Source organism: Typopeltis vanoorti, chromosome 26, assembly GCF_054136105.1.
Source record: "Typopeltis vanoorti isolate ZY-2024b chromosome 26, IOZ_Tvanoo_1.0, whole genome shotgun sequence".
Lineage (NCBI taxonomy): Eukaryota > Metazoa > Arthropoda > Arachnida > Uropygi > Thelyphonidae > Typopeltis > Typopeltis vanoorti.
The window spans coordinates 4,807,199-4,830,291 of NC_143574.1; positions in this window are offsets into that span (position 1 = coordinate 4,807,199).

Genomic DNA, 23,093 nt, shown 5'->3' on the forward strand with positions numbered 1-23,093 from the left:
TACGTTAATATTTGCCATCGTGATGGCTTTGCCGACCGTAAAATTAGACCTACACTAGACGTCACTGTAGAATGAAATAGAAGGGGTCACTGCAGTCATTTGTAACGGCAACTAACAGCGATAATAGTTGAGACGCCACCTCTAATCCCATTTGAAGCAAATCATGATGAAGTAGGGTAGATGGTTTACCTCGCACACTTTATCGTTCCGCCTTCACCTTTAGCGGCCCGTAGCTGCTCCTTCGCAAGAATCTGCTGCGCACAAAGTAAATCAATAACTCTTGCACGTGGGGGTGGGATAAAAGCAGCATTTCATGGCCTGTAAACAAGTGGGAAAACTGGACATTGGCGGTGGTCGAACAATTGGCCCCGAGTTGAGCTTCTCTATCACCATGACAACATCTGAATTAAGGAGATTGACAATGATGGATAGCTTTCCCAAACCACTGCTTTTAGAACAAGCCGTAGTAACACTTTCGTTGCTTCTTTTATACTCCCCCCGTGAGTCTTTCTTTCATTTTCTAGAGAAGAAAATAGCTAAGATTCTAGCTTACCGGAGGAAAAAAGTCAACCAATAAGAAATGGCAATGTGTTGTGTTAAATGGTTTCGAGTTGTTGGACTCGATGGATAAGAATCTTGCATGTTAACAGACCTATATTCGTGTACCTATAGAAATGGAAAAATAACATCTTTTTGCGATGTTATATCTTTCATGTCTGTTCATGGGACTGATTTGCCTGTTTCCGGGAGGAAAAGCCCAGTCATCTTCGTATTATGCTGCTAACTTACCTTTAGCTGAACAGGACTGATAAAAATTATGCGCGTCGTAAAAGGATTCCTACTACCCAGGTCTTTCTAACCGGCTTCGTTTATTCCGATTGAACTACGCAGGCTCCATTATTATTATTGTTGCTAGTAGTAATATGCGACTTCAATACAGCAATTATTATGGGACGAATTTTACTCAGATTCGCTATTTGAAACTTTTACACGAAAATGTGGAACTGTTCCCGTTTTCAGTTAGCTATATTCGGGGCGACAAAGAAATCACGTGTCCAAATTATGTATGACAATAACTCTATGACTTAGTGGAATTAGTAGACGTTGCAGTACAAGAAGCTGTCTACATGGTTCAGTTTTTATTCTAAATGGATCACTTTTATCACAACATTATTGAAAATTTTAAATTTTCTTGGTGAATTGTGTTTTCGATGAACTGCCTTTTCGACGAATTGTCGTTCGATGAATTGTTCATTCGATGAATTGCATTTTCGATGAATTATCTTTCGATGAATTGCCGTTCGATGAAGTGTTCATTCGATGAATTATCTTTCGATTAATTGCCTTTTTAGATGAATTGTCGTTCGGTGAATTGTCAATCGATGAATTGTTCATTCGATGAATTGCCTTTTCGACGAATTGTCGTTCGATGAATTGTCGTTCGATGAATTGTTCATTCGATGAATTGCCTTTTCGATGAATTATCTTTCGATGAATTGTCAATCGATGAATTGTTCATTCGATGAATTGCCTTTTCGACGAATTATCGTTCGATGAATTGCCTTTTCGATGAATTATCATTCGATGAAGTGTTCATTCGATGAATTACCTTTCGATGAATTGCCTTTTCGATGAATTGTCGTTCGATGAATTGTTCATTCGATGAATTGCCTTTTCGATGAATTATCTTTCGATGAAGTGTTCATTCGATGAATTGTCGTTCGATGAATTGTTCATTTGATGAATTGCCTTTTCGATGAATTATCTTTCGATGAATTGCCTTTTCGATGAATTTTCATGGAACTGAAACAATAAGTGTCTTCTTTTCGATGCAATGAACAGTGTTCCTGTTTATGCTTCTTTCACAAATGTGCCTTGTAAAGTGTGTGCTTACTCGCTTACAATAGATTTAAAGTATGCGTTGTAACTTTCAACATTTATATCAAAATCGCTTCAACAATTCTGAAAAATTCAGTACGAATTAAAATTCCTAACTGTTAATTCAGAACTTTTCAACAGCATTCCTTTTAAAAATTCCCGGATATTTAATATTAAGACCTAACTAATTATTATGTTTTCTTTTTTTAAACATTCATGGTATTTCAGTGCGTCTGTTTTTCCTTTTTTCTTCTTCCATCATTTATAGAATTCGTTTTCAGAAACGAAAAGGTATCTGCAACTGTGATTTAAAATGATCCGTTAGCAGATTTGAGAAGCATCATCTAAAATGGAAGCTTTACAAGTGAAAAACGGTAGGAGGACTAACATTATTTTTTAGAAAATATTGATTACACCAAAATTCCGAATCAGAATGTTGGTGTAATCAATGGTATTGATAACACCAGAAAAAAGTTATTATCAACAGTAACTTTCTGGAGAAACAATTACCGATGTTATTGATAGCATCTGGCGAGTTGTCTTTTGCAGACTTTAGGCAGCCACTTTCAGACTGCATCGAAAGAGAAAAAACAAATGAACAACACAAGAGGATGAAATAAAATATTTACTTACAATCATCATTTGTATCCGTGTATTATTCTTGGTTATTGATCTATACTTCTTTCCACAGCCAACCATATTCATTTGAATAGACTTTTGTGTCTTTTTTCACTGGTAGCAAAGTCTACCATACCAGCATGCATTTCGATAGCCAAAGAAAACGAAAGAAATAAAAGAAAACATTTTATTCGCATTTCGTAGTCTTTTTTTTATTTAAAGCAATGCGACTCTTTCTAAATTTTCGCAAGAAATGCTGACTGGCATCTTTCTTTGGCGATAACGGTGTTCTCAATCCATTCCATGCGACTTGAAGCTATTGTTACAATAAATCGTGGACCCCTGTAAAGGTGTTTCCACTGTATGACTAACATGCACGAAGGTACTGACTTCTTTGGCTATTTAATACACACAGTTACTGAATAGCCATTCATATTTCAAATGCTCCCACTTCACTTGTATTCAGTGTGCAGCAGTTGATTTAAAAACGACTTGGAACCAGTCAAAAAGTTGGGAATAAATAAAGGTACGTCCTGAAGTTCAAAAGCTGATATTCATCTATTAGACGTTTTCTTCCCGCGAGTCGTGCACTGTATTTAATAGAGAGAAGAAAGAAGTCATGATGGAATTTGATATTTTTTCGTTATACGTGACAGAATATTCTCTTGCGAACGGAATCCAAATCACTACGTAGATAGAAAACACGCGCTTTGCGTTGAAATACAATAGAGGATGTTTCGGATGTTTCTAAAGCATTGAGCCCACGGCGAGTGTAGACACCTTATCTGCTTTCTTTCAATTTCCTTAATATTTTTTGTTGGTTTATTTTATTCGGTTTTTTAAGGAAGGCATTGTGTGTGTGTGTGTGTGTGTGTGTGTGTGTGTGTGTGTGTGTGTGTGTGTGTGTGTGTGTGTGTGTGTGTGTGTGTGTGTGTGTGTGTGTGTGTGTGTGTGTGTGTGTGCGTGCGTGCGTGTGTGTGTGCGTGCGTGTGTGCGTGCGTGCGTGCGTGTGTTCTATGGTCGGCTATCGTGTGTGAATTTATCCGCGAATAGTTAATTCGGACCAATTTACGGTTACGATGCACGGTAACACAGCCGATAACTCCGTCAATGTCTTGAGTGTTTCCACTCATATCAACAGACACAGGTTATCACCACTTTAACTTTGTGCTCATCGTCAAGTGATCCTTAAAGCTGTTGCGAGTTCCCATTTCGTGGCTATCACAACTTGACATTAGTGTTATACTGATGTTTCCGCTTTTATCGCCGGTGTCGTTTGTCATTGCCTGACCTTTGTGTAATCACCACTTGACCAAGGATGGTTATTGTCGGTTGACTTTTATCGAGGAGTAAAGTCCACACTTAGAGTGTCTTTAGAGTGTATAATCATTGCAGTGGCAAGACACTAAACTTATGACAACACGGTAGGGAACAGTTGACTATGCAATAATTCAACAGGCAAGTTGACATCCAAGGCAATCGACTAGATAATTGGACATTCCACAGATGCTGTATAAATATTTAACATTAATCCCATGTTCAGTTATCATGTATCTTCTATATACAGGGTGGCCATAAAATAACTTTCCCCTCTTTGGAGGCATCTGTAGCTAAAACCAATAAACGGAATGAGACCACATTTTTTTTTTTGAGACTTTTAAAGGCGTGGGGAGATGATTTCTGTGAAAAAAAGATTTAATACCAAAAGTCGCCGACAGGGGAAATTTTGGCGCTGGAGGAGCGAAAACAAGCGGATAATTACATTAAAGGCAGAAAAAATGGAATAATAACACTTCGACGGTGTAAGCGACAGCCGCGTCACTCAATCCAGCTGGATATGTGGCGCGTTACAATGATGATAATAATAATAATAATTAAACTAAAACAGCAACTTGCGAGAGACACAGAAATCAATGTAGTGATTGTACTCACAGGAAATAATGTTTTATTCATCAGAATCAGGGTCCCCTGGATCACATACATGATTTTCAAGTGCTGATCGCTACGCCATTGCACTGTTTAAGGTAACTTAACAAGTAAAGCACGCTGAGGCAAGGTAGGACGCATATTGAGCACAATTCGTCAGTCATTCGAATGCCTGAACGTTCCCAATCCCTTTTTAAGTGAGATTGGTGGCGCTTCTGTCACGTACGCACAGTAAAATTTGCATAATCCTTTTTACCTGCGTTTACTGCAAATATTTGATAGCTTTCGGCTCCGTCAGCGCCAAAATTTCCCCTATCGGCGACTTTTGGTACTAAATCTTTTTTTTTCGCGGAAATCATCTCCCCATGCCTTCAAAAATCTCAATATAAAATTTGGTCTCATTCCTTGTATTTAGTTTTAGCTATAGATGCCTCCAAAGAGGGAAAGTTATTTTATGGCCACCCTCTGTATTTTTGTCATTAAAATCAGTTATTCTAAAACCATGGCTCATTTTGATTTTTACAAAGGTTACCTACAAACTTAGATGCATTTACGTTGTTCCTTTGAACTCATGTAGAATTCATGCAACATTAATAAAGGCCTTTTAATTGCTCACAACTTATCCAGACTCATACTTAGTAGCAAAGTTTCCTCCTGGAAAATTTACATATTACTTTCATCTCCTAAAAAATAAATAAACCAACTGGTCAGAAAATATGTATTCCCCTCATAGTTATTTGTGCTTCTCTTATGTTTATCTCCCGGATGGTTTGCCTATTTTGCGGGAGCTAAAACCTTTACCAAGTTCGTATAACACTGGCTAACTTACCTTAACTTGGAAAGTCCTTATAAAGGGTCTTGGCATCTTTCGATGGAATCCCATCGAAGGATGCCAAGTATTTCCTAAGAAAGGGCATTGTCGAAACTATCTAAGCTATGATCGTTTTACTGAGTCACTGCAAGTGGACAATAACTGGTAAGAAATAAAAGAGCTCATAAATAAACCAGCGATAGTTCCAACCCGAACGGATGATTTTTAGATCACGTGTTTTATGTCTCAGAAAAAGACATAAACCAGTCTATGTTTAGCATTGTTGATAATTGCACTTTGTTGGTGTTTATTATAAACCCTCTGTCCAAAACGAAACCAAACCAAACAGAAGAAACCAGTGGCGCCACCTGTTGTATCTTTTTGTTGTCAAAAGCAGCAACCTTCATTAGTGTTGTGTCAACTGTTTATGACATTTGTTTCATTATAACTCGGCTTCTAATGAAACAAATGTCATAAACAGTTGATACAACACTAAGGAAGGTTGCCGCTTTCGACCACAAAAAAGATACAACAGATGGCACCACTAGTTTCTTCTATTTTCGAAAAGTTCGGTTTCTTTTTGGACAGGTTGTATGCTGCTCTGTTAAGGTATACTACTACTGTCTGTTGCTTTGCATCGTCATATATTGTTCTTCAGTGTTATCTGCAAATCTTGTTAAGCCGGTATCGTGTTGAAATGGTACATAGGGACTGCCTTTTCTCGTGTTTGTCTCTTTGAGTGTACAATATCTTTTATCAATGCTTTTTAAATTTAAGTTGATAACTTTGACATTTTGTGTTTACTTAGAAATGCCCATTCATTTAGTTTCTTCGGACTCTTGTGTTTCGTTAAGTATTCATGCTCCCTGTTGCTTTTATATTTCCTCGTGCACTCTACGGAACAATGTGTCTGTAAACCTCTGTGCATTTTGCAATCCATCTTTTTCTGTTCGCTTTATCCATTCCACATTTATGATTTCGGAGGAAATAAATTTGTGTCAGAACAAATTCCTTTCAAACGTGTGTGCAGTGCGAGCAAGACGGCTTTAAAAAAGGTTCAAATCCCAAGAGAACTTCCGGTGTTTCCAGCAAAAAGTCTGATTTAAGAGAAACGAGTTCGACTTAGTATTTATGAATGATTCAGAAATCTTCTGTGCTCCCATAGAAACATGAACTGAATAATTTGTGAGAAATAGTTTAAAAAAAAAACAGAAAATAGTAGATACATTATTTTATTGACATTAGGGACGGATCTGTAACGTTTAGTGAATCATGATACTCGATCAATTTATTTGGAATCACATTAACTTGATACAGTTGAAGAAATGATCCCAGCTTGCTGTAGCTTCCTGGAGAAAGACTTCGAAATGAGAAATAAAAAGTTCTTGGACACATTCCTGTTGGTAATACGGTGGATCAATACGCTTCTACTAATGTTTAGATTGCAAACAGAAAAATCTATAGTGCTCACAGAACTGGGGCATTGATTGCTAAAGGCAGAAAGGAGAAAATGACAAATATCGTTAGAGGTACCAGTTCAGATGGAAGAATAAATGGATGGACTTGTCTTAGATATGGGTTTATGCAGATGATCGGATAGATTCAGCAATAAATAACCAAATTAAGCTTCGTTATTGAGTTCCGTTTTTGTGAGTTATTAGCAATGGAGGCTCTATTTCCACAGCAGGCTGCATTAAAGAAAAGAAAGAAAGAATGAATAACGATAGTAGCCGAGGACCAGACCTAATAAATATGAAAGAACTATCTTTCTCTTTCTGAGTACACACACACACACAAAGGAGATGGAATCATGGTCCGTTTTGATGTCACTTATCTCTTTAAGCCAGCCTGGATGGCCAGGTGTTTAGCGTATCCGCCTCTCCAGCCAAAAGGCTGATGGGTTCGAACCCGGTCTGGACATGAATGTTTGTAATTGTTTCTGAAAATACTGGTATTGGTGTTGGCCAGTAGATGGCATTGGTATAGATGATGTTGTTCGTTGTAGTTGGTGGATTGAGAGGTGGAGATGGACAGTTGTAGAGTAAGTGCCCTCCCTCGATGAGTCTTTGGACTCCCTGCAAGTGTCACGTAATAATAATAATAATAATAACAATAAACGCACAGAAGAAGTATTATTCTTTTTATATATCCAAAACACTTAGTACAATGAAGAATGATCATGGAAAGATGATTTAAACATTGCTAATCGCAGGGAGGTAAGAGGCAAGCTAAATAGTTGAGCTGTTAAGTGAATTTATGAAAATACAACTCACTCGATTAAATGAATTGTTGTGTATCACGAGAATGTGAAATGGAAATGGAAGGTCCTCTTTTCTAGATGTTTAATTTAAGTCACAGTTCTAGGTAAATACTCAGAATCCTAAGAGCGATATCAGACATGAAAAGCAAGTTCACTATGTGCGTTAAAACTACTTAACTTACGAGAGAAATTGCTGTGAACATTATGGAAAATTTCAGCAAGGCTTCTTAAGAATTTAATCCAAAAGAATTCTTATTCCATATAATCCTGCTTATAAAATGCCAAGAACAAGAAGAAACACAAATGAAAAGACATTGAGTTCAATATGTATAGTACACCCTCTGTCCAAAAAGAAACCGAACTTTTTGAAAATAGATGAAACTAGTGGCGCCACCTGTCGCATCTTTTTGTTGTGGAAAGCGACAACCTTCGTTAGTGTTGTGTCAACTGTTTATGACATTTGTTTCATTAGAAGCCGAGTTATAGTGCCGAGAGTGACGGTGTGTTTTGACAAACGGTCGGAAAATGAGTTTCAAACAGACACCTGCGATTGACTTTTGTGTTAAACTTGGTAAACGTTTTACCGAAACGCATCAAATGCTTCAAAAAGCATACGGTGATGAATGCTTATCCCGTACTCAAGTTTACGAGTGGTTTAAGCGACTTCAAAGTGGTCGTGAGACGCTTGAGGATGACGAAAAGCAGGGCCGTCCAAAAACTGGACTGAGCGAAGTTAACATCCAAAAAGTGCGTGATTTCATCAAAGAAAACCCGAACTCGTCCGTGAGATTGATTGAAGATGAATTGGGGATTCCAAAATCAACTGTGCACAACATTTCGACCTAGAGTTTGGGCCTTCGTAAATTGAATTCGCGATTTGTTCCCCACAAGTTGACCGACGACCAAAAAATGTATCGAATTGAACACTGCAAAGACTTCATTAAAACCGCTCGTAAGGATTCAGACTTCTTTGAGACGATCGTTACTGGTGACGAAACGTGGTGTTTGAATGAGCCCGAAACAAAGCGACAGAGTGCTGAGTGGAGACCACCAGAAGAGGGGCATCCGAAAAAAATCGCTTGGAGAAGTCAAAAATAAAGACAATGCTGATTTGTTTCTACGATTCCAAGGGCATTATCCACAAAGAATTCGTTCCACCTGGCCAAGAGGTCAATGGTGAGTTTTATCTCGAAGTTTTGAAGCGATTGATAGCAAGAATTCGTTCGCGTGCAGCATGAATATCGTGATGCAGGCAGTTAGTCGTATTTGCACCATCTCATCGTTCGAACATTGTGAGACAGTTTTTGAGCAAAAACCAAGTTTGTGTGTTGGATATAAAAAACTCATTTAACGAATTAATTGACCGTGCCAATCGCTGTATCGAAGCTGAGGGAGAGTATATTGATTGAAATAAATGATTGGAATAATTATAATTGGCCTGTGTTTTATTTTCTATCAAAAGTTCGGTTTCGTTTTGGACAGAGGGGGTAAATATTCCAGTTAATTGTCTTTGCAAGTACATTTCTTCACAGAATGAAATTATTACAAACAGAAAAAAATAAAGATTTCTTTTATAGTTCCAAATGGATTCTTTGATATCCCAATAGAATTTCGCAAGGTGTCGTTGACTTCAGTGTCGTATTTTGCAGGGTTTTCTTACTAACTTACGACCTCAATGAAGCAATGTCAATTATTTTCGAAATGAATAAAAAAACGTTCTCAAGATGGATGACCAGATACAAATATAGAAGTAAATTACTGGCAATGATAGGGTCTTCTTGTCTGAATCAGGAACATTTTTCTTCGCATGGAAAAATTAACGTCGGCTCAATGTCTACCCCAGTACTCGCGTGACGCAACATAATTGAAAGTTAAACATCAGCATCCATCTCAGGAACATTGGGCGGGAGCCCGACGCACGCCACCAGAAAGAGATTACTTGTAAGCTATGCGTCCGAAGCTTCCTCAACTGTCGATGTCGATAAAGCTGATGTCTGTGTTTTGAGAAAGGTGACAGAAACGCTGTCGGCGTCAGGGATTACTTCGGCTTCTTCTCTTAATGATTTGTTCAGTTAACAGTCACTAGAGGGCTCTGGAAACTTTGGTTGGAGTTAATGATAGATGTAAATGTACTTGCCACCGACAGCTGTGGTAGCAGCAGACTTGGTATCAGGCTTAAGGATATATATATTGCAGCTATGAGGAATAAATGCATACAGAACATGTCAATAATCTACAGTAATCTAAATGGATTAAAATGTGTGCGTTTCTTAATGAAAATCTAAAAAAAATATGCTTTTTATTTCAAATAGGCGTGAAACTAAAAATATATAAAAAAACAAGTTTCTGTAGCAATTGAAACCTTCCTAATACTTTTATGAATTGAGTGGGATTTAGCCTTCACTATTTGTGTTGTTGCTACTGTTTATGTATGGGATGTAGGCAGTGGATGCTAGTGGTTTGTGATGTGTATATTAGTGTTAATGGTTTCTTAACTTTGTTGGTATATTTTCCAGAGTTCGTGTTTTAATGTTCTGTAGTTATCTACGTGTTTTGACTTTCTTGGTAGGTTGTTGAGTTCCGTGGGTATCTGATGTGATCTCACAAAAGAACCGTATGAGTTGTTGAAGGGTGTGGGGATGTAGAGAGTTGTTGTAGGTCGTGTTATACGATATGTGTGTCTGTTGTTTCGATAGATGATGTTGAAGTAATTCCTTGTTAATGTCATGTAGTGTTTCAGGTTTTTAATGCTCAGAATTCTGTGTATCGCCATGTGCTTGTCGGATATTGGTTGTTGCGTGTAAGGTGTCCAGATCACTATTGACACGATTTTCCTGTGTAGTGTTTCTAATTTTGTTAGGTGGCTGTTTGATGTATTTGCATAGACTGTTATCCCATATCTGAGTAGGGATTCGCAGATACCGTGATATAGGAGTTTTTGTATGTTGGGTGGAATAATATCTTTAACTTGGAAGAGTTTTGCTGCGATGATCCGGAGTTTGGTGTGTAGGTATTCTATATGTTTTGACCATTTAAGGTGGGAATCTATATAGAGACCGAGGTATTTTGCGTGTTACAGGTTTGATTTCGGAACACTGGCAGGTATTTTTGTTGGTAATGCAGCGGTATGTGTGACAATATCGATAGTGATGCTGGGGGTATGATTCTTGGGTTGTGTATTATCAATATCTGTGTTTTGGTGCCGTTGATTAGAATTGCGTTTTGGTGGAAGTATGTTGTGATTTCATTTAGGTCTTGCTGTGCTTTGCAGAGAGCTGTGTTATTGTCTGTGTGGATTGCTAGTAGTGCAGTGTCATCTGTGTATTGAAATATTTGACTTCTTATGGATATGTTATGAGCATCGTTAATGTATATGTTGAATAGAGTGGGTGATAATATGGCACCTTGACGTACACCGTGTTTTATTTGTATACTACGACTGTGACATGTATCCATTTTGGTTACTTGTGTTCTGTTTGAGAGGTAGTTCTTGAACCATGCGTGCAGTGTTCCTCTTATACCTATTGAGTATAGTTTGGTGAGTAGTATGTCATGTTCAAGTGTGTCAAATGCTTTGGTTAGGTCCAGCAGTATAAGGACGGCGTACTTGTTTTTGTCGAGAACTTTGTTTATTGTGTCGGCGATGTGTTCTAATAAAGTGATGGTGATTTTTGTTTTCTGAAAGCCGTATTGGTTTTGTGAGATGATGTTGTACTTCTGTAAATAGTTCTGTAGTCTGGTGTGTGTTATTTTTTCTAGAATTTTTGAGATGACTGGTATTGTAGATATTGGTCTGTAGTTCTGAGTATCGTTTCTTTTGCCGTGTTTGTATATTGGCGTAATTACTGCAGTTTTTAGTTGTGGAATAATGCCTGCGTTGAATATTATGTTCACGAGTTTCAAAAGTATTGGATTTATTTGTTCAAAGTGTGTTATAAGGTCTGCGAGTCTTATTTTGTCTATTCCTGGAGTGGTCTTTGGTTTTAGTTGTAGGATTGCTTCTTTCAGTTCCTGTTTTGTTATGGGTGGAAAATACATCGTTTGTTGTTGACTTTGTGTCGGTAGTTTTTTGTTGATCGTTGGTAGTTTGTCTTTTTTGAGTTGTGTGATATTGTTCGAGAAAGCATGGTTGAATGAGTCTGCTAGTTCCTCTTGGTTTGTGTCCTGACCGAAGCTTTTTGCAATAAAATCTTGTGCTGAAGTTTTCTTTTTTCGGGTTACTAATTCGTTGAGTGTAGCCCATGTTTGCTTGATGTTGTCGTTATATTCCATGAATTTTTGGAAGTAGTAGCGTCTTTTTGCCCTACGAATATTTGTTGTTAGTTGATTTCTTGTGTTGTTTTTATAAGGTTTGTAAATGTGTATTACTGGGTGACTTTTTAAGTTTTTTCCATAGATTTTCTTTTACAGTAATAGTATTTAGTATGTCGTCATTTATCCATGGATTGTTGTCTGTTTGTCGCCTCGTTTGCGTAGGTTTTGTTGCTTTTTTGTATATTTCTGTGAACTTTAGTTGAAAATTCTCATATAATCTTACAGGATCGTTTATTTTAAGTAGGGAATTCCAGTCTGTATATTTTACTTGGTTATCGACAATGCTCTTTAGTATGATCGAGTTTTGTCGACTTTTGTGGTGGTAGGAGGGGTGGGGTAGGAAACGTAATAAAACGAAGTTGAGACAATGTAGTGATCGGCAATTTTTACGTTAATTACTGATGATGTATATGTATGTTGAGAGCCCGTATGTTGATATGATCAATGCATGATTGTGTTAGTGAGTTATTGAGTATTTCTTCTCTTGTTGGGAAGTTAATGATAGGGTTTATATTGTACTGACTTAGTATATCAAGATACGTGTTAGTGGTTGAAGAAGCGTGGTCAAGTGTATTTATGTTAATGTCTCCTAAATTAATAATAATAATTAATAACGATAGTTTTTTGCTTTGTCTTTATCAATAATAATAATAATAATAATAATAATAATAATAATTTATTTTATTTATTTATTTATTTTATGTCTAATATAAATTGCATACAGAGATGCTGTAATACTTATATATATATATATAGGGTGATAGAGGGTGGTGGTTTCTTGGTTATGTTCCTATAGTGGTCACAAGCCAAGTGTTGATTTTACTGTTTGTTGGTACGTGCTTGAAAGACTTCGACTGCTATTACAGTTTAACTTTTTTTTTTTGTGCAAATAGGGTTGGATTTAGACATGGTGTGTTTGTTTCTTTGTGTTCATGTAGTGATGGTTTTTGAGAGGGGCTTTGTCATAAGTTTGTGTGTGTGTGCGTGTGTGTGGGGGGAGAGAAACAGGAACTGCTCTAATTTTCATTCTCGCTATAATATTTATGTAGTGCCTGTTTCAGCTCTCTGTATGTTCCTAGGTTTCTGTTGTCGAACGGCAGTTTGCTTATCATGTCAGGTACGTAGAAGTTTCGGGTGGCTTTGCGTGGTGTTTGTTGTACTTATATGTTGTGTAGTTTGTTGACTGTGGTCTTGTTATTTGATGTTGTTCTGGTTACTCTATAGGTTGGACTGTAGTAATGTTTTAACATGACTGTGTAGTGGCATAAGTGTTTCACCTTAAATATTTTGTGTTTTGTCTGTGCTTCCTGCATAAGAGTGATTTGTTCCCAGAATATCAGTTTTATCATTTTATCTTGCAACCATTGTAGCCTGTTAAGTCTGTAGTCTGCGCAGAATGCGTATGATGTGATTGCATATCTTAAAATGTTTTCACGTAATGCTTTATAGATTAGTCTTTTTTATGTGGGTTGAGGCAATGTCTTTTAATCTGTATAGTTTGCTTGCTATTATCCTAAGCTTGGTATGTAGGTAGTTTGTATGGCTATTCCAACTTTGATCAACATCGAAGTGAAGTCCGAGATAGCGTGTTGTTTTCACCTGTGTGATGGTTGTGATTTTAGGTTCTGCACTTTGTGTATAGGAGGATGAATATCGGATAGTGAGATATTTAGTTTCTATGGGTAGGGTTTGGGGGTTTTTGAATACCATTATCTTTGTTTTTCCAGGGTTTATATATATGCCGTTTTTGGTTAACCAGTTAGTGATTTGAGTCGTGTTGCATATTTTTGTAAGCGATATTTGCCTTGTTGTGAATGGATACTATGGCCGTGTCGTCTGCGTACTGGAAGATTTTACTTTTTAGGGGGAGTTGGCTTATGTCGTGTGTGTATAAGTTAAACAGAATGGGAGATAGGACAGCCCCTTGTGGTACTCCACAGGTTACATATTATAGTAGACGACATCCAATTCCGATATGGGTAAGTTTCGTTAACAAGGTTTTGTGTGTTAGTGTGTCAAATGCTTCTGTTAGATCAATGAATACTACTAATGTTATTCTGTTTTTATCCAATGCAGCGTTTATTAGATCTGTGAAATCTTCCAGGAGTGTTGCTGTTCCTTTATTTTTTTGAAAGCCATATTGTGTTTTGGGTATGATTTGAAATTTTTCAGCGTATGTGGAGAGTTTCTGATGTACAATGCGCTCCATGATTTGGTTGATTACAGACAGCGTGGCGATAGGTCTGTAATTACTTATTATGTTTCATTTTCCCTGTTTGTGTATGGGTGTGATTAATGCAGTCTTAAGTGTTTCAGGTATGTGTCCCGTTTCGAAGATTTTATTTAAAAGATTTTGTATAACTGGAAGTAGGTTGGTTGAGTGTTTCTTGATGTCTTTTGGTCTGATTCCGTCTATCCCCGTTCCTTTGTTAGCGTTAATTTGTTGAATTGCCAGTGATAGTTCTTTTGTTACTGTGAGGAACCACATCGACTCGGTTGCTCGTGGACCTAGTGGAGAATGTTCGTTTGTGTGAGGAAAGGTTGTTTCTTGTAGCTTTTGGACAGAGTTCATGAAGTGCTGATTAAAGTTGTTTGCCAACTGTTTGAGGGATTTGGGGTCGCAGGCAAAGCTGTGTTTTATTGTTTCTGAGGCAGTGGTTCTGTGTATATTGTCCAGCATTTCATTAATCAGATGCCAGGTTTCCTTTATGTCATTCTGAGCTGTTGTTAATTTGTTGCTGTAACAGTTTCTTTTTGCCGTTCTAATCTGGGTTGTTAGGAGATTCCGTTTTCTTTTGTATTCAGCTTTTAAAGCGATATTGTTCGTCGACTTCTCAAGTTGTTTCCATAGGGAATCTTTTCTTTGTATGTCTGTTAGTATGTTGTCTGTTATCCATGGATTTTGTTTCGTTTGGGGGCGTAATTTTATATTTGTTAATGCTTTGTTATATATTTTGTTAAATGCAAGTTTAAGATTATTATATACAGCTTCAGCAGGGTCTAAAGATGCTATCTGCTTCCAGTCTGTTTTTCTGATTTCATCGTTCACCATTGCTTCGTTTACAATGCTATGATACTGTTTTGTAGTCTCAGTGATTTTTATGGGTTCTGGTTCAGTGTGTAATTGTAATGCTGTGAAATAATGGTCTGCCAGTTTGCATGTTATGACGACTGCTGTGTGGCTGTTTGGAGGGGCTCTTATATTTATATGATCAATGCAGGATGAGGTTGTTGTGTTTCCGACTATCTCTTCTCGTGTATACGACTGTATGGATGGGGTTATGTTATATGCCGATAATAGGTCTAGGTATTGTTCTGTGTTGTTATTTATGTTCCTAAGGTTTATATTAATGTCTCCTATTATCATCAAGTATTCTGAGGTGCCTACTTCCGTGGCTGAAAGCCATCTGTTTAGTTCTTCTAGGAATTTTGTGCTGCTTAAGTTGGGTGGTCTGTATATTTCGTTTAACATCAGGGAGTTTTCTTGTTTGATGTTTTTAATTTCGATGCATATGTTTTCTGCGTATTCTAATTTATAGTTTATTTCTGTTACTTCTAGTTTATGTTTGGTAAATATTATTATACTTCCGCCTCGTTTTATTTGACTGCAGTGTTTGTGTTGTTGGAAGCGTGGCATTTGGTAGGTGGATGCCCCTTCGTTTGTCGTAGACACTTCAGTCAGTATTAAAATATCTATGTCGTCTATATCTTCCTTCAGATAAGCTTGCAGATTCAGCCAGTATTTTTGAATGCTTCTGATGTTGAGATTGAGAATAGATAGTCCTTTTTTGGGGATAGACACTTGTTTCCATTCTGTTATTGATTCCAGAATGTGGCAATTATTATGTTCCGGGGTGATTACGTCTGCTTGATGGTCTGCATTCATGTTGGTTGGTGTGCTGTTCCTTCTTTACGAGTTGTCAATATTCCTTTCAATGTGGCAGCCTGTTGAGGTCGTCTACGGATTTTATTTCGATTGGTTTTGCGTCTTGTGTCTTTCTAAGGAATATTTTGCTGTCTCTTATCCATATAAACATGTAAATAATAATAATAATAATAATAATAATAATAATAATAATAATAATAATAATAATAATAATAATAATAATAAATTAATTATTAATAAATATTATTTACAGCTTTCAAAATGATGCTGTTGTTTTTCCCGATTTTGGTATATACACACTTTCCCTGTCTACGTAATAATTTTAATTTTAATTTTCTTTATTTATTTATGCTTAAATCTGTTTTGGTTCTAAATAAAATTCGAAAGATCCAGTGATCCTTTTATCTTAGTAGAAGGGTTTATAAGAGTGATTCCAATATTTAAAATTCTTTTCCCAGCTAATTAATACTTCTATAAAATAATAATAATAATAATAATAATAATAATAACAACAACAACAACATCTCTCAGGGTACCCTGTAACCCCTAGAGAGCGCGTCCCCTGGGTGGCGGATAGGGGAGCCCACCATGTGTGTGTGTGTACATGCGCGTGCGTGTGTGTGTATATATATATATGGTGGGGTGGTCTGAATATACTGAATTAGGACTCGTGGACCAACAGGGCCATAAGGGGCAATCATCTTGATTGTAAGGGAAGCGGCATTCCCATGGACCCCTAGCTGGATCTATCCTCTTCTTCTTCTACTTTGAGGAAGATCCACTCACTTTAATCTTTCCTATAAGGCCTTATCAGCCAACTCTTCTTACTTTATGACCCTTGTGCTATTAGAGTACTCGAGGGCCATGGAGTCTTTTCATTTCTGGCCTTACAACTATGTCCTCTCTATAAACCTTACTATATTTCTTCTATAATCTACCCTTTCCCCTTCAATATACCCTATTCCTCCTATGGGTTTAAATTCGGAAGAAGGCGAGTTCAGAAGCCTTAAGGTAGCAGCCCTACCACTGAACTATTCCATCGTCAGGCTAGTCCCCTGACATGGAGAACATAACCATACTTGTAAGCTGTTAGAAAAAGATGATCGGATTGAATCTATGGGAAACGACCCTGGAATGGAAAAGGGAAAACGAAAATGGAAACGACAAAATATAATACACATAGCAAACTGGTGTAAGAGGAATAGCATATAAAGAAATAGAATTAGACCAGTTATTAAATGAAAGAAAATTTAAAATAGCAGTAATCACTGAAACAAAAAAGAAATTAAAAGGAACTATGAGAACTGAAAATTTTAATGTGATATACAGTGGAGTAGACAGAGACCAAAGAGCACAAGCAGGAGTCATGATTTGGATTCATAACTCCCTTTCAAAACAGTTAAAACATTATAAATTATGGAATGAAAGAATAATAGAAGCTAGAATAAAAATAGATAGAGGCTATTTAACAATAATTGGTTTATATGCCCCAGAAGAAGGAAGAGAACAGGATAATATTGATTTTTATAATCAGCTACAAAACATATATAATAAAATAAATAAAAATGATTACATAATTTTAGCAGGAGACTTAAATGCAAGAATGGGAAACACGAAAAATAATAATAATATAGGAATACATGGAGAACACACTCTAAACAGAAATGGTAAAAAATTGATTGACTTTGTAGTTTATAATAACCTAAAAATAATGAATTCCTTCTATAAACATAAAGACATACATAAATATACTTGAAGATCAATATTAGATTACTTCATATTAAATGAAAAGACATCAAAACTTTCTCTAGATGTTAGAGTTCACAGAGGATATGAAATAAGCAGTGACCACTTCCTTGTTAAAATAAAATTAAGATTACCACCTAAATGGCTACAAGTAACAAGAACAGAAAGAAAAATTGAAACATTTGTTTATAAAAATAGACTATTGAATGACACAAATGTACAATGGCTATATGAACAAAGAATTAACCAGTATCTAGATAAAATAAAACAAAATGAAGAAATAGAAATAGAATGGCTTAATATAAAAACGATACTAAATGCAGCAGCAAATGAAAGCTTAGGAAAGACCAAAAAATTCAATAAAAGAAAAAAACTGAAGATCTGGGATGATACAATCAAAGAAATAATCAAAAAGAAAAAAGAAGCCCATCACAAATGGTTAAGCAGTAAAAGATTAGAAGATGAAATAGAATATAAAAGAATAAGAGCCATAGCTAAAAGAGAAGTCAGAAAAAGACATAGAGAATCATGGAATAAATTTGTTTCTAATTTAGAACATGATTTATATAAAATAAGACCCAATGTATATAAGATTTTGAAACACCTAAATGCAGATACCAAAGAAAACATAAAATTAAACACTGAATTGAAATTAGAAGAATTTCTGAATTACTACACAGAACTGTGGACAGACAAATATTTTAAAAAAGACAACTGGCAAACAATTAACAAAAATGAAAAGGAAATAACTGAAGAAGAATTAGAAATCAGCCTGAAAGAAACAAGAAACGGAAAATCACCTGGAGAAGATAAGCTAGGTTCAGAACTATATAAATACGCAGGAACAAGATTCAAAGGAAGACTCTTATTATTTTTAAATAAAATTTACTCAACTGGTATCCCCCCAATAGAATGGAAAAAAGCAATTGTGATTCCTATCTTTAAGAAAGGTAATAGAGATGACCCTAAAAACTATAGAGGTATCAGTATACTAAATTCACGTTACAAAATATACAGCAGAATCTTAAATAACAAACTAATGAAATATTCCGAAAACTTTATTCTAGAGGTACAAAATGGATTTAGAAAAGGACGATCATGTATAGACCCAGCCTTCTGCCTAAAATTAATAATAGAGAAAAGAGGAGAATATAATTTAGAAACAGATATTGCATTTATTGACTTTGAAAAAGCATTTGACAAAGTTAAAAGAAACATATTATTTAACATATTAAAAGAAAGACAAATACCAAATAATATCCTAAAAGCTGTCACAAGTATATATGAAAATAATCAAATACAAATAAGATTAAATCATGAGCTATCATATACAAGAGAGATAAACCAAGGGGTCCGACAGGGATGTCCCCTCTCAGCAACTCTTTTTAATATCTACTTAAATGAAATAATTATAAAATGGAGTAAACATTTACATCAAGGAATTAAACTTTCACCTACAGTGAACTTAAACACTCTCCTCTTTGCAGACGATCAAATAATTACAAATTCTGAAGATAACTTACAGAAAGCTATTTTAAATCTAAATGAGATATCCAAAGATTATGGTATGATAATATCAACGGAAAAATCAAAAACTATGGCCTTTAAAGGACAAGATCCAGCAAGAACTAAGATAGTAATTGATAACAAGATCTTAGATCAGGTGAATTCATTTAACTACCTAGGATGTATGATCACATATGAAAATGAAAAAGATATAAACGTAAAAATTGCAAAATATTTAAAAATAACAGGTGTAATTACTTAAACAAACGAGACTAAAAGTATACAATACATTAGCCTTACCAGTCTTAATGTATGGAAGCGAAATCTGGACAATAAAACAAAAAGACAAACAAAGATTAACAACAGCAGAAATGAAGATTATGAGAAAAACTGCAAAGTATACCCTATTTGATCACAAAAGAAACGAAGAAATTATGAAAGAATTAAACCAAGAATCAGTAATAGAAAAAAATTAAAAAATATAAACATAGATGGATGGAACACGTTCAAAGAATGAAAACAGAAAGATTACCAAAACAAGCCTTAAAGTACAAGCCATTAGGAAAAAGAAAACCAGGACGGCCTCTTAAACGATTCAACGATGACTTCTAAGGCCGGAACAGGCCATGCTAGGCCTAAATCCTTGATACGTATGATGATGATGATGATAACAACAACATTAATAGTGAATAATGAACGATTTGGAGATATCAGCATTAAATATGGAATTTTCCAAGGTGATTCCTTGTCACCATTGCTCTTCAACATTTCTTTGATACTTTTGTCTGATTCTGAAGAAAACAAAACTTGGATATGAAATTCCTAAATGTAATATTAAAATTTCCCATCTGTTGTATATGGATGACTTGAAGCTATATGGAAAATCGGCCCAGCAAATAGACTCTTTATTGAATACAATTCGTGTTTTCAGTCAGGACATCACAATGGAATTTGGTTTAGATAAATGCGCAATTTTATATATTAAACGAGGAAAAATTAATGACACTACAGTTTAAATTTTGATCAAGAGAAATATATAAAAGCAATTTCAGCTGACGAACTCTATAAATACCTAGGAATATTAGAAGCCAATGATATTCTCCACTCGAAAGTTAAAAACAGGCAGCATCAGAATACATCAAAAGAGTTGGAATTCTGAAAACAAAACTAAATGGACTAAACACAATTAGAGCAATGAATTCTTGGGTTATACCAGTGATCCGATACACAGCTGGCATAATAGATTGGACAAAAGAAGACCTGGACAAACTGGACCGTAAAACTAGAAAACTAATGACTATGCATCATGCATTACATCCACGAAGTGATGTTGACCGGTTGTACCTATCGAGGAGAATGGGTGGACGGGATCTGCTGCCAGTGAGACAGACTGTGGATGAAGAAGAAATTGGTTTAGGAAGTTACATCGACAATAGCTCTGAGCCATTGCTTCAAGAAATTACACAAGAGGGCCTTCTAAAAGCAACAGGAAACAAATCCGTTTACAAAATGGAACAACAAAATATCCGATATGTGCGCTGGAAAAATAAACCCTTCCATGGCCAATTTCTTCGAGATACTGAGGACAAAATTGACGTGAACAAGACGTAGCAATGGCTACAATACGGATACATTAAAAAAGAAACAGAAGGATTTATTCTAGCAGCTCAAGAACGGGCATTACAAACTAATGCAATCAAATCAAAAAGTTTGAACATCAATAATAACAGCAAATGCAGATTATGCGATCATAAAGATGAGACTGTGAACATCTAATCAGTGCCTGCAGCAAAATAGCTCAAACTGACTATAAACACCGCCATGATCAAGTGGCCAAAATAGTTCATTGGCATGTATGCAAAAAAAATGCCTTTCCTACATCTGATAACTGGTGGCAGCATAAAATAGAGACTGTAATGGAAAACGAAACAGCAAAAATTCTCTAGGACTTTAGAATACAAACTGATCGGCATTTGGAACACAATAGACCCAACATCACAATTATCGAACATCGACAGGTTTGGATTATCGATATCGCAGTTCCCAGTGATAACAACATTAACAACAAAGAATTGGAAAAAATCACTAAATATCGAGATCTGGCAATCGAAGTTGGCCGACTGTGGTTTAAACACACCAAAGTCATCCCAATAGTTATCGGTGCACTTGGTGCAACTTCAAAGAAGCCATCCAACTATTTACAGCAATTAAACATCAACAAAGTGACCTCATATGATCTACAATAAACAGCGTTACTTGGAACAGTCCATATTTTACAACGCCACCTGAAGGACTATTCTTAGATTCTTGGTTGGATTCTGAATTGTTCTATTACCAGTCAAAGTTTTGTTTATATGATATCTTGTTTTGACTGTGTATCAATTATGTGAATAAAATAATAATAATAACGGTGATATAAAACAACATAATCTATCCTACAAGATAAGACAAATGCAATGCAATATTATATGAGAACATAACAAGAAGATAATACAGAAGAAGAAAATTGATTGTGAATGGGGATGTTACATCTACCTCCAGCTGGCGAGAGTGATCAGGAAGTGATAACAGGGGGTGGTTTCCAGTCATACGAAGACATCTGTGAGGAAAGAATACATGTAGAACTACAAGGCCTGTTATTATGAACAGCTTAGGAGACAGCTTGGAGCTATAGCATGAAATGGTCAGTTAATCTGGAAGGATATAAATGCTGCTTGGGTACTGACCAAGGGTTATTGAACAGCAGCGATGTGTGCGAATGTGATAGTTAGAAAACGGATGAATGAGCAGACTAATTGAACGAAGAATATAAAGTTAGCCAGTTAGACCAAGAATAATCCTAGAATTCTTTCGATACGAAAGTAAAATACTTTGACAAGATAACACGCGATAAGTTGGAAACTAAACTGGAACCGATGAGATTAATGAACTAAATAGGTGACCTGTTGTCTGATAGGTATTAAGTAGTTGTGTATTGGGGAGCTGTATCTAGAAAGAGGTTAGTGGTGTGCCCGTTGGGTCTGTTTTAGGACTGTTGCTATTCAATTTGCATGTTAATGATAGTGGTTTAACTTTCCATCATTTGAATAGATATAGATAGATAGATCGATGATTCTCATAAGAACATGCAACTGACTGAATAATACACTACTTTCAAAGCCAAAGCCAAACCACAATAAACAAACTATTAAATAATAACCACTTGGATTGATTACGTTTCAACAATAGTCTGTTAAAGCCTAACCTATATCATTTTATAAAGTGGTTGTTTGTCTCTGGTTTACTATAAATGATGCACATTGAGGTTTAAATAAAGGGCACTTTTCAATTTAAAGAAAGCTGCATTTGCGTTATCGAAATCATCCATCTGAAGAATGTTTTCAAAATGCGATGCTCCTCACCAAAGAGAAGTTTATTAATAGAATAAACAAACGCTCAATACTATTATAAGATCTAAATTAACTCTGTAAGCATATTTTTATCCATAAAAGAGATATTACGGCTTTGCTGAAGGATCTTATTTTCTGATGCACTATCCGAGGCAGCAGGTTCTGAGCGTGCTAAGAAAGTGCTTACTTCCGTTTATGGCTATCAAAAAAAAGTCATCGTGTAAAAAGCTCTTTCATATTTTTAATGGGGCTTCCGGTGTGCAGGGATTACTCGTAAACTTAACCGAGTTTAATATTTAAATAGTAATCGAACCCCTGATACAAACATTTGGTGGTTAAAAAGTGCACGTGATATTCGGCATATTTCTTTGACGTCGTGTGCACCATGGAGTGTAACGTTACTGAGATGAGACAGATAAGCAGGAAAAATAAAAGAAAATATTATTGGTTTGAGAAATCAATAAATGTTGATTTACATACCGGATTTGCATAATATTTTATCGGATTATAATAAGCGTTGGCAAATACGAAGCAATGGCGTTTCGTTGTAGAAGGAATGCGCATGAACACAGAGGAGCACTAAAGAAAATGACATCAAGCAGTGGAATCAAATAACCAACACTTGGGAAGCCTGGTAATGGACGAAAACCATGGCAGAGATTTTTAACGAATAAATCGGTTTTAGTATTGTTGCCACAGGCTAAGAATAGAGATTGAATCACGTGAAAAAAATATGGACACTCCGTGTATTGAATAAAA